At 47.1% G+C, this 9,054-nt stretch overlaps 1 long non-coding RNA gene across 1 annotated transcript; it reads left to right on the forward strand.

Annotated features, from left to right (window-relative positions):
- Positions 1–1,013: 1,013 nt before the first annotated feature.
- LOC105536366 lies at positions 1,014–3,443 on the forward strand. Its single transcript, XR_001005574.1, has 2 exons — positions 1,014–2,432; positions 2,747–3,443. It is a non-coding gene; the product is annotated as an uncharacterized LOC105536366 (long non-coding RNA).
- The last annotated feature ends 5,611 nt before the right edge of the window (positions 3,444–9,054 follow it).

Raw genomic sequence — 9,054 nt, forward strand, 5'->3', positions numbered from 1 at the left:
GCCCATAGTCCCAGCTACTTGGGAGGCTGAGGCAGGAGAATCACTTGAACCCAGGAGGCAGAGGTTGCAGTGAGCCGAGATCGTGCCACTGCACTCCAGCTTGGGCAACAGGAGCGAAACTCGGTATCAAGGAAAAAAAAAAAAAAAGCCTGAGAGGACATTGCACCAATGGAGATGCAGCAAGAGAAACATTTTTGGGTTTTTGTGAGCTCTCACCAGCTTTTTTCCCCTGGGTCCTCACATGCAGTGTGGTCTTCTCTTTCTGGTTAGCATGTCATTTTGGAAAGAGCACTGGATTGAGTCATGAGGCATATTCAATTTCTAGTTTACCAGTGTGATACTAAGCAAAGATCTAACTCATTGGCAAAATGGGTGTAATTCCTTCCCGTTCAGGGCTGTTTATAAGTCACTGAGGGAATGGTAAGTATTATGATGCTGCTTCTCAGACTGTAATGTATATGCACATCATGTAAGGACCTTATTAAAATGGAGACTTGAAGAAAAAGCTGGATACTAGCTAAAGGCAATAATGACAGATTTTACTCAATAACTACTGCAGAAGGAGAGAGTCCTCAGTGTAGAACTGAGCTTAGCTCCAATCTGTGCAGAGGTGATGGAATTTTAAAGAGGGAAGGGAGGAGGTTCAAATAGAACTAGGGAAGTGGAAAATTACAAAAAGCTGTTAAGGAGATTGGTCAATGTGATTAGGCTATCTGTGTCTGCTAACTCTCAAGTTTATCAAAGTTAGGATTCTAGTCTCCCACTGAGACCAGGAGTCGGCCTTATAATTCCTGATAATTATATGACAAAGGGATGGCTCCCAGAAAAAGTGAGAAACACATTCCTGTGCAGCAGAAGACACATACATCCCTCAAAGGGACAGAAAGGATTTACAATTGTAAATTTTACCAAGTAAGTCCTCTAAGAAGAGGGAGGGGCTGGGTGCCATGGCTCAGGCCTATAATCCCAACACTTTGGGTGGCCAGGGTGGGTGGATCGTCTGAGGTTAGGGATTCAGGAGCAGCCTGGCCAATGTGGTGAAACCCCGTCTCTGCTAAAAATACAAAAGTTAGCTGGGCGTGGTGGCACGCACCTGTAATCCCAGCTACTCAGGAGGCTGAGGCAGGACAATCGCTTGAACCTGGGAGGCGGAGGGTGCAATGAGCCGAGATCGCGCCACTGCACTTCAGCCTGGGTGACAGAGCGTGACTCCATCTCAAAAAAACAAGAGGGAGATTAGAAACCTATGATCAGGCATTGACTGAAACAAATGGTAAACTCTCTTGGCAGCCTTGAGCTTCCCCAGGCAGGGACCCAAAGGGGCTTGGGTTATCCCTGAGACACGGCCTTGAGCTGCTAGAAACTATGCTAGTGTTTGTTCAAGTCTCTCAGTGGCCGGGGTGGGCAAAATGGTTTGTGCTGAAAATCAATGATTTGCAGCTCTCAAGATTCCAGTAGGCAGTCTGGGTGGGCCTGAGTTTCTGCTTTTTTTTCCCTTTAGGTACAGGATCTTGCTCTGTCACTCGGGCTGTAGTGTAGTTAGTGGCCCAATCATGGCTCACTGCAGCTGCAAACTCCTGGGTGTAAGCTGTTCTGGCTTAGCCTCTCAAGTTACTGGGCTTACAGGTGGACACCACCACACCCAACAGATTTTATTTTTGTAGGGATGGGGGTCTCCATATGTTGCCCAGGCTGGTCTCCAACTCCTGGCCTCCCAAAGTGTTCAGATTACAGGTGTAAGCCACTGCACCTGGCCAGCCTCTGCATTTCTAACAGGTTCCAGGTGATCTTGATGTTCTCCTGGTCCATGGGTCACACTTTGAGAAGCATGATTCTAAAGGACCATACAATTTAAAGTCATTAATCTCTGTGGGCTTTGGACTTGAAGCTTCAGCAGCCTTTGACAAGCATTTACAGGTTTTCTTTTTATTTATTTGATTAACTGAGAATCCATATGCAAATAAATGCAAGAAAATTCAAAGATTGTAGGAAAATGTCCTTGCTGTAAAGCTGGTGGTTCTCAATCTTGGATACACAGTAGAAGCACCTGGCACAGTTGGGGGGTGGGTGGGGGTGCAGTATAAAAATCATTAAATCAGAATCTCTGGGGTAGGCTCCAAGCACCTTTTTTTTTTTTTTTTTTTTTTTTTAAAGATAGAATCTTGCTTGTCACCTAGGCTGGAGTGCAGTCATGCAATCATGGCCCACTGCAGCCTTAACTTCTGGGCTCGAGTGATATCCTCCCACCTCAGCCTCCCTAGTAGCTGGGACTACAGGCGTGGACTACCACACCCAACTGATTTTTAATTTTTTGGTAGAGGCAGGCTCTTGTACTATCTTGCACAGGCTGGTCTCGAAGTCCTGGGCTCAAGCAGTCATGCTGCCTCAGCCTTCCAAAGCTCAGGGATTACAGACATGAGCCATAGCGCCAGGCCAGCAATATTTCTTTTTTTTTTTTTTTTTGAGACGGAGTCTCACTCTGTCGCCCAGGCTGGAGTGCAGTGGCCGGATCTCAGCTCACTGCAAGCTCCGCCTCCCGGGTTCACGCCATTCTCCGGCCTCAGCCTCCCGAGTAGCTGGGACTACAGGCGCCTGCCACCTCGCCCGGCTAGTTTTTTGTATTTCTTAGTAGAGACGGGGTTTCACCGTGTTAGCCAGGATGGTCTTGATCTCCTGACCTCGTGATCCACCCGTCTCGGCCTCCCAAAGTGCTGGGAACAGGCTTGAGCCACCGCGCCCGGCCAAGGCCAGCAATATTTCTTAAAGCTCCTGGGGTCATTCCAGTATGCAGCCAAGGTTGAAAACCACCTTTTAAAAGAGCTCGGCAACCAGTGTGGAAGATCAGCACTCACAGGTCGGGAGACCTTACCCAGAGCCAGGCTGCCCCTGATCATCTCTGATACTTTAAAACGAAGGGCTCAGAAGCAGCCCCCGAAGCAAAATTTTCTCTCTGACCTTCTCCTGCCCTCTTGTTTCTGGCCTCTCATTCTCCCCCAAGGCTACCCATAGAAACTAGAATCCCTCTTCCCCAAGGCAGGTCATCAGAAAGCAGAACTGGTTTTACCCAAAGCCAGTCATAAAACCTAAAAACGTCCTCTCACTCCCCACTCCCCTTTCTGTGTAAAAACTGATCAGAAAGAAATGATCTGACCTACCTTGTTTGACTGTCATAACCATTCCAGAGAGGGTCCCATCCCACGTCCAGAAGGAAGGAATGCTGTGCAGAGAGGCCAAGAGGAATCTAGACAGGCCTTGCTGGGTTTTCCCTCTCAGTCTGTTACTATTAGATCCTACCCTTCTTGTCCAATCGTATTTCTACACAGTCCATAATCTGTTGAACCTAAACATAGAAATGAACAATTCCCCTGTATCTTGGGGTCTTCATTCTGAAGGCTTACATACAATTATGATCAAATAAATTTGTTTGCTTTTTCTCCTGTTAATTTGCCTCTTGTCAGTGATTTCTTCAGCAAGTCTTCAGCGGGTGAAGGGTGAGTTTTTCACTGGCCCTGGCAGTGGCAAGGGTCACAGTTGGTGTGGACGTGGGTGCATAGGGAATCCCCAGCTGGAGGAACTTTCAAGGCAGAGATTTGGATAGTGAAGCATGACTAGGGGAGAACAGGGAGGAGTCTAGTCTGTTTTGTTTACCTGGTTCTATGTCCTCTCCCCTAATATGCAGATTTCTCAAAAGCAATGCCTGTTCTCTCTTTCCCAGAGCAAGGCATACCATTGCAGTGTAGGGGAGTGGAGGGCAGGGAAGGTGAGCTATGGGGGAGAGGCTGTAGGGGTTGTGAGAACAGAGGGTGGATGCAGTCAGGGCAGACTGAAGTTTCTCCCCAGTGCTGGCTGCCCTCCCTCCATTCTGGGTTGCCAGTGCCCCATGGGGCAAGCAAGGTATGTATTTGTCAGTTTATGTTTGGGAGGGGAGGGGAAAGAAAGTTGACTTGTTCTTATTTAACCCTTCACATCCTTTCTACATTTAAAGGAGGACTTATTTGTCATTTTGTTTTGAAGACAGTTACAAGTGAGGATGATAGTGGATTAGATCCCTGGGGAGGTCCTTTCAAGGACATGCTTCTTCCAGCTGTACCTGGTCACCTTTCTGTATTATATAATGATGGTCAAGGTCAGCCCACACACTAGTTAGCAATAGGGGATAGGAGACAATTCTAAATTTTACTGGGAGTGATGGGAATTCGTTTAGAGGGTTTTTAGAAGAGTGACATGTTCTGATTTGTATTCTGGCTGCTTCGAGATAATAGATTTTAGAGAATCAAAGGTGGCAGCAGGGAGCCCATTTGGGAGGCTGTTGCAGTGATCCAGGCAAGAGATAACGGTGGTGGCAACCAGGTGAGAGCACAGAAGATAGTGAGAAGTGTCATGATGGGTATATTTGAAGGCAGACCTAAGAGGATTCTTGAACTATTGGATGTAGGATGTGACAGAAAGAGGAGCTGAGAGGATTCTTGAACTATTCGGATATAGGATGTAAGAAAAAGAGGAGTCAAGGTTACCGTCCCGATTTTTCTCCTGGACAACTAACTGCTCATGAATTTTTGATCATTTTACAGCAGAAAATGACGGGGTAATGGAAGGTTTTACTGTGCTATAATAGTTACAATGGACCGGGCGCGGTGGCTCAAGCCTGTAATCCCAGCACTTTGGGAGGCCAAGACGGGTGGATCACGAGTTCAGGAGATCAAGACCATCCTGGCTAACACAGTGAAACTCCGTCTCTACTAAAAAATACAAAAAATTAGCCAGGCATGGTGGTGGGCGCCTGTAGTCCCAACTACTTGGGAGGCTGAGGCAGGAAAGTGGCATGAACCTAGGAGGGGGAGCTTGCAGTGAACCCAGATTGCGCCACTGCACTCTAGCCTGGGCGACAGAGCTAGACTCTGTCTCAAAAAAAAAAAGTTACAATGAACGAACTAGAGGTATAAGTATCAACTTGGATGCACTGAAACAATGCTAAGGAAAAAAACAAGCTTCAAAATGTACATTCACTAGGATACAATTTACATAAATGTGTAAGGTTTGCAAAGAGTATTGTGTAAGCTCCATATATAGATGGTAAAAGTGTAAAGACAAATACAGAATAATTACAGTCAGGGTTGAGCCCCATCTGCGAGCTTCACACTAAAACAAAACAAAACAAAACACAAACAAACAAAAAAAAACACGCCATTGCTCAGTCCAGATCCTAGTCCAGTTAAACCAGAATCTCTGGGGATGGATCCAGGCATCAGTATTTTGTAGAGCTCCCTGGGGGATTCTAGTATGTAGGCAAGGTGGAAGACCACTGCCTTACATTGACAAACAATTGTGAAATCTTTAAGAAGCAGAGGAATTTTCCCCTTTCATGCCGAGTCTTGGTCTGTGTCTGTTCTGAAGTTAGTTAAGAGACACCCGTGCCCTAATTTCCATGATGTTCAGCCAGGAAACATGAATAAAGTCCCTCAAGAGGCAGCTGAGCCCAGAACATGGTCTTCCAATATCAGTTTCTGCTAAAGGGAACTCCTTGGGGAAATGGCTGATTGCAGGGTTGGGGCAGAAAATGTACAAGATGAGCCTGTAACATCTTGTTGTACCAGATACCAGGCAAGCTCTCAATCACTACTAAGGGCTTGTATAAAGGACAGACTCAGGAGACAACTTTCACTTGTCAAAGATGGGACTCTTTGAGCATCAGTAAGAATAATGGCAATGAATTAAAACACATCAGATGTTTAAATCAATGAGTTCATAATGATCCTTTAAAAAAAAGAAAATCTCTGGATGATGCTAAGAAAGCAACTCATTTTGAAACCTGGTAAAGACAAACATTTTTCCTGCCTTTGTTACTTGAAAGTAACCGAAGAGTTGATGATAGAAGTTTCTCATTGCAGAAGCACTCGTTAAGGCCCAGGTCCAGCCATAATTAGAGTGAGAGTTGCTGAGGGGTGGCCAATGGGAGATACCTGAGTCCCCGAAAATGCCTCTCTGAGTCTGTCCACGGGGCAGCTCCTTGCAGAGCTTTGTTCCAGCAGAAGATGCCTCTAATTGCACTCTTTATATAACAGGATGTGCTGGTCCCACTTGCTACACTAAATGCTCTCCCAGCACAGTCTGAGTCAGTCAAAAATCTTGATCTTGGGGCTGGGCATGGTGGCTCATGCCTGTAATCCCATCACTCTGGGAGGCCGAGGCAGGTGGATCACTTGAGGCCAAGAGTCCGAGACCAGCCTGGCCAACATGATGAAACCTTGTCTCTACTAAAAATACAAAAATTAGCCGGGCGTGGTGGTGCGCACCTATAGTCCCAGCTACTCAGGAGGCTGAGGTAGGAGAATCGCTTGAATCCGGGAGGTGGAGGTTGCAGTGAGCCGGGATCGTGCCACTACACTCCAGCCTGGCCAACAGAGCGAGACTCTATCTCAAGACAAAAACAAACACAAAAGAAACAAATATTGGAAAGGATGTGGAGAAAAGGGAACCCTTACACACTGTTGGCAGGAATGTAAATTAGTATAGCCACTATGGAAAGCAGTATAGAGTTCTTTAATATAGAGTTCTTACATGATCCAGCAATCCCACTACTGGGTATTTATCCATAGGAAATGAAACCAGCATATTGAAGAGATACCTGCATGCTCACGTTCTTTGCAGCTCATTATTCACAATAGCCAAGATGTAGAATCAAGGTAAGTATACATCAGTGGATGAACGGATAAAGAAAATGTGGTATATGTACACAATGGAGTACTCAGCACATGTAGTTCCAGCTACCCAGGAGGCTGAGATGGGAGGATTGCTGGAGCCCAAGAGTTTGAGACTAACTTGGGCAACATAGCCACACCCCATCTTTAAAAAATAATAAAATAAGGAAATTCTGTCATTTGTGACAACATGGATGAACCTGGAGGCCATATGTTGAGATCGTGCAGTATCTGTCTTTCTGTGCCTGGCTTACTTCACTTATTTGTGGAATGTTTCTTTTCTTTTTTTTTTTTTTTTCAAAAATTGAACCTGTAGGCCAGGCGTGGTGGCCCACGCCTGTAATCCCAGCACTTTGGGAGGCTGAGGCGGGTGGATCACCTGAGGTCATTGAGACCAGCCTGGCCAACATGGTGAAACCCCATCTGTTTTGTATTTTTGTACGAAAAATGCAAAAATCAGCCAGGCTTGGTGGTGGGCGCCTGTAATCCCAGCTACTTGGGAGGTTGAGGTGGGAGAATTGCTTGAACCTGGGAGGTGGAAGTTGCAGTGAGCCAGGACCGCACCATTGCACTCCAGCCTGGGCGACAGAGTGAGGCTCCATCTCAAACAAACAAACAAACAAACACCCATAAAAGCAGAGAGTAGAATGCTAATGGATGGTGAAATCCTGCACATTGGATGGACTGGGGGTGCCACTGGATATCACCCCTGTGAATGAGATGCACCATTGGGCCAGCAGCCTAAAGCTGTACACCAGGCTGACTAGGGAGCCTGCCAGGAGGTGCAACTGACTCTGGGTTTATGTTCTTTATGAGCTCTTTGGTACCTACCTAGGAGTCAGTGCTCATAAAAGAATGATAAGAAATCTGTCCCTGGCCATGGCAGATACTGCCTCCTTCACTGCCACTGTCCTGGCAGCCCTGCAGACATCCCTCATTTCCCTTGGGAAGATTGTTTTACATACCAATATTGCTCTAGACTTTCTTTGGGAGGAGTGTGTGCAATTGTTAACACCTCCTGCCCTACCTGGATAAGCACATCAGGTTTCATAGAAACACAAGTAGGCCGGGTGCAGTGTGTGGGGAAAAGAAAGAGCATGCTGACGCTCTCCCCACCATTACCCTATAGTCCTGCCACATCCCCCTCTCTGAGATGGTAGAGATAGTGATCAATAAATACTGAGGGAACTCAAAGACCAGTGCCGGTGCGGGTCCTCTGGATGCTCAGCGCCGGTCCCCTGGGCCCACTGTTCTTTCTCTATACTTTGTGTCTTATTTCTTTTCTCAGTCTCTCGTCCCACCTGACGAGAAACACTCGCAGGTGTGGAGGGGCTGGCCCCCTTCAGCATTGGCTCACACCTGTAATCCTAGCACTTTGGGAGGCCGAGGTGGGTGGATCACCCTTAGGTCAGGAGGTTGAGACCAACCTGGCCAACATAGAGTGAAACCCCATCTCTACTAGAAATACAAAAATTAGCCAGGCATGGTGGCAGGCGCCTGTAGTCCCAGCTATTCAGGAGGTTGAGGCAGGAGAATTGCTTGAACCCCGGGAGGTGGAAGTTACAGTGAGCAGTGAGCCAAGATCGTGCTATTGCACTCCAGCCTGGGTGACAAGAGTGAAACTCCATCTCAAAAAAAAAAAGAAAAAAAAGAAAAGAAACACAAGTAGAAGAAATTTAGGAGCAGACCCACACAAGCAGAAGAAATTTAGGAGCAGGCCCACTGGCTGCAGACAGTGGGGCCACCTGAAGGATCCTTCTTTGACTTCCTTAGCAACTTCTTAACTGGATCGCTGGGTCTTAACTGGGTCCAAGGCTAGGTCATGGTATAGGCAACCCTGGTTATTCTGCAGTGGTGGGGGTCCTCCTGGGCCTCATGAAATGGATTCTGGCTATGGCTCAATGATGTTGCACTGAGATTGTGTCAGTTAAGGTGTTGACGTCGAACTAATGAGACAAACCTCAGACTCCAAATCCAGGGAGGTTGGTGGGATATGAAATTGACCAGCTTTGCTAAGAGGGATATCTGGGTTTTGGATGGACTACAGGGCAGTTCTCCAGATGGCCTTGGACTGACCCAGTTCTCCCAGCTTTCTCACTGTAGTTCTCAAGAATAATTATAGAGGCCGGGCGCGGTGGCTCAAGCCTGTAATCCCAGCACTTTGGGAGGCCGAGATGGGCGGATCACAAGGTCAGGAGATCGAGACCATCCTGGCTAACATGGTGAAACCCCGTCTCTACTAAAAAAAATACAAAAAACTAGCCGGGCAAGGTGGCGGGCGCCTGTAGTCCCAGCCGCTCGGGAGGCTGAGGCCGGAGAATGGCGTAAACCCGGGAGGCGGAGCTTGCAGTGAGCT

The sequence above is a fragment of the Mandrillus leucophaeus genome, unplaced genomic scaffold, assembly GCF_000951045.1.
Source record: "Mandrillus leucophaeus isolate KB7577 unplaced genomic scaffold, Mleu.le_1.0 Scaffold1010, whole genome shotgun sequence".
In the NCBI taxonomy this organism is placed as follows: domain Eukaryota; kingdom Metazoa; phylum Chordata; class Mammalia; order Primates; family Cercopithecidae; genus Mandrillus; species Mandrillus leucophaeus.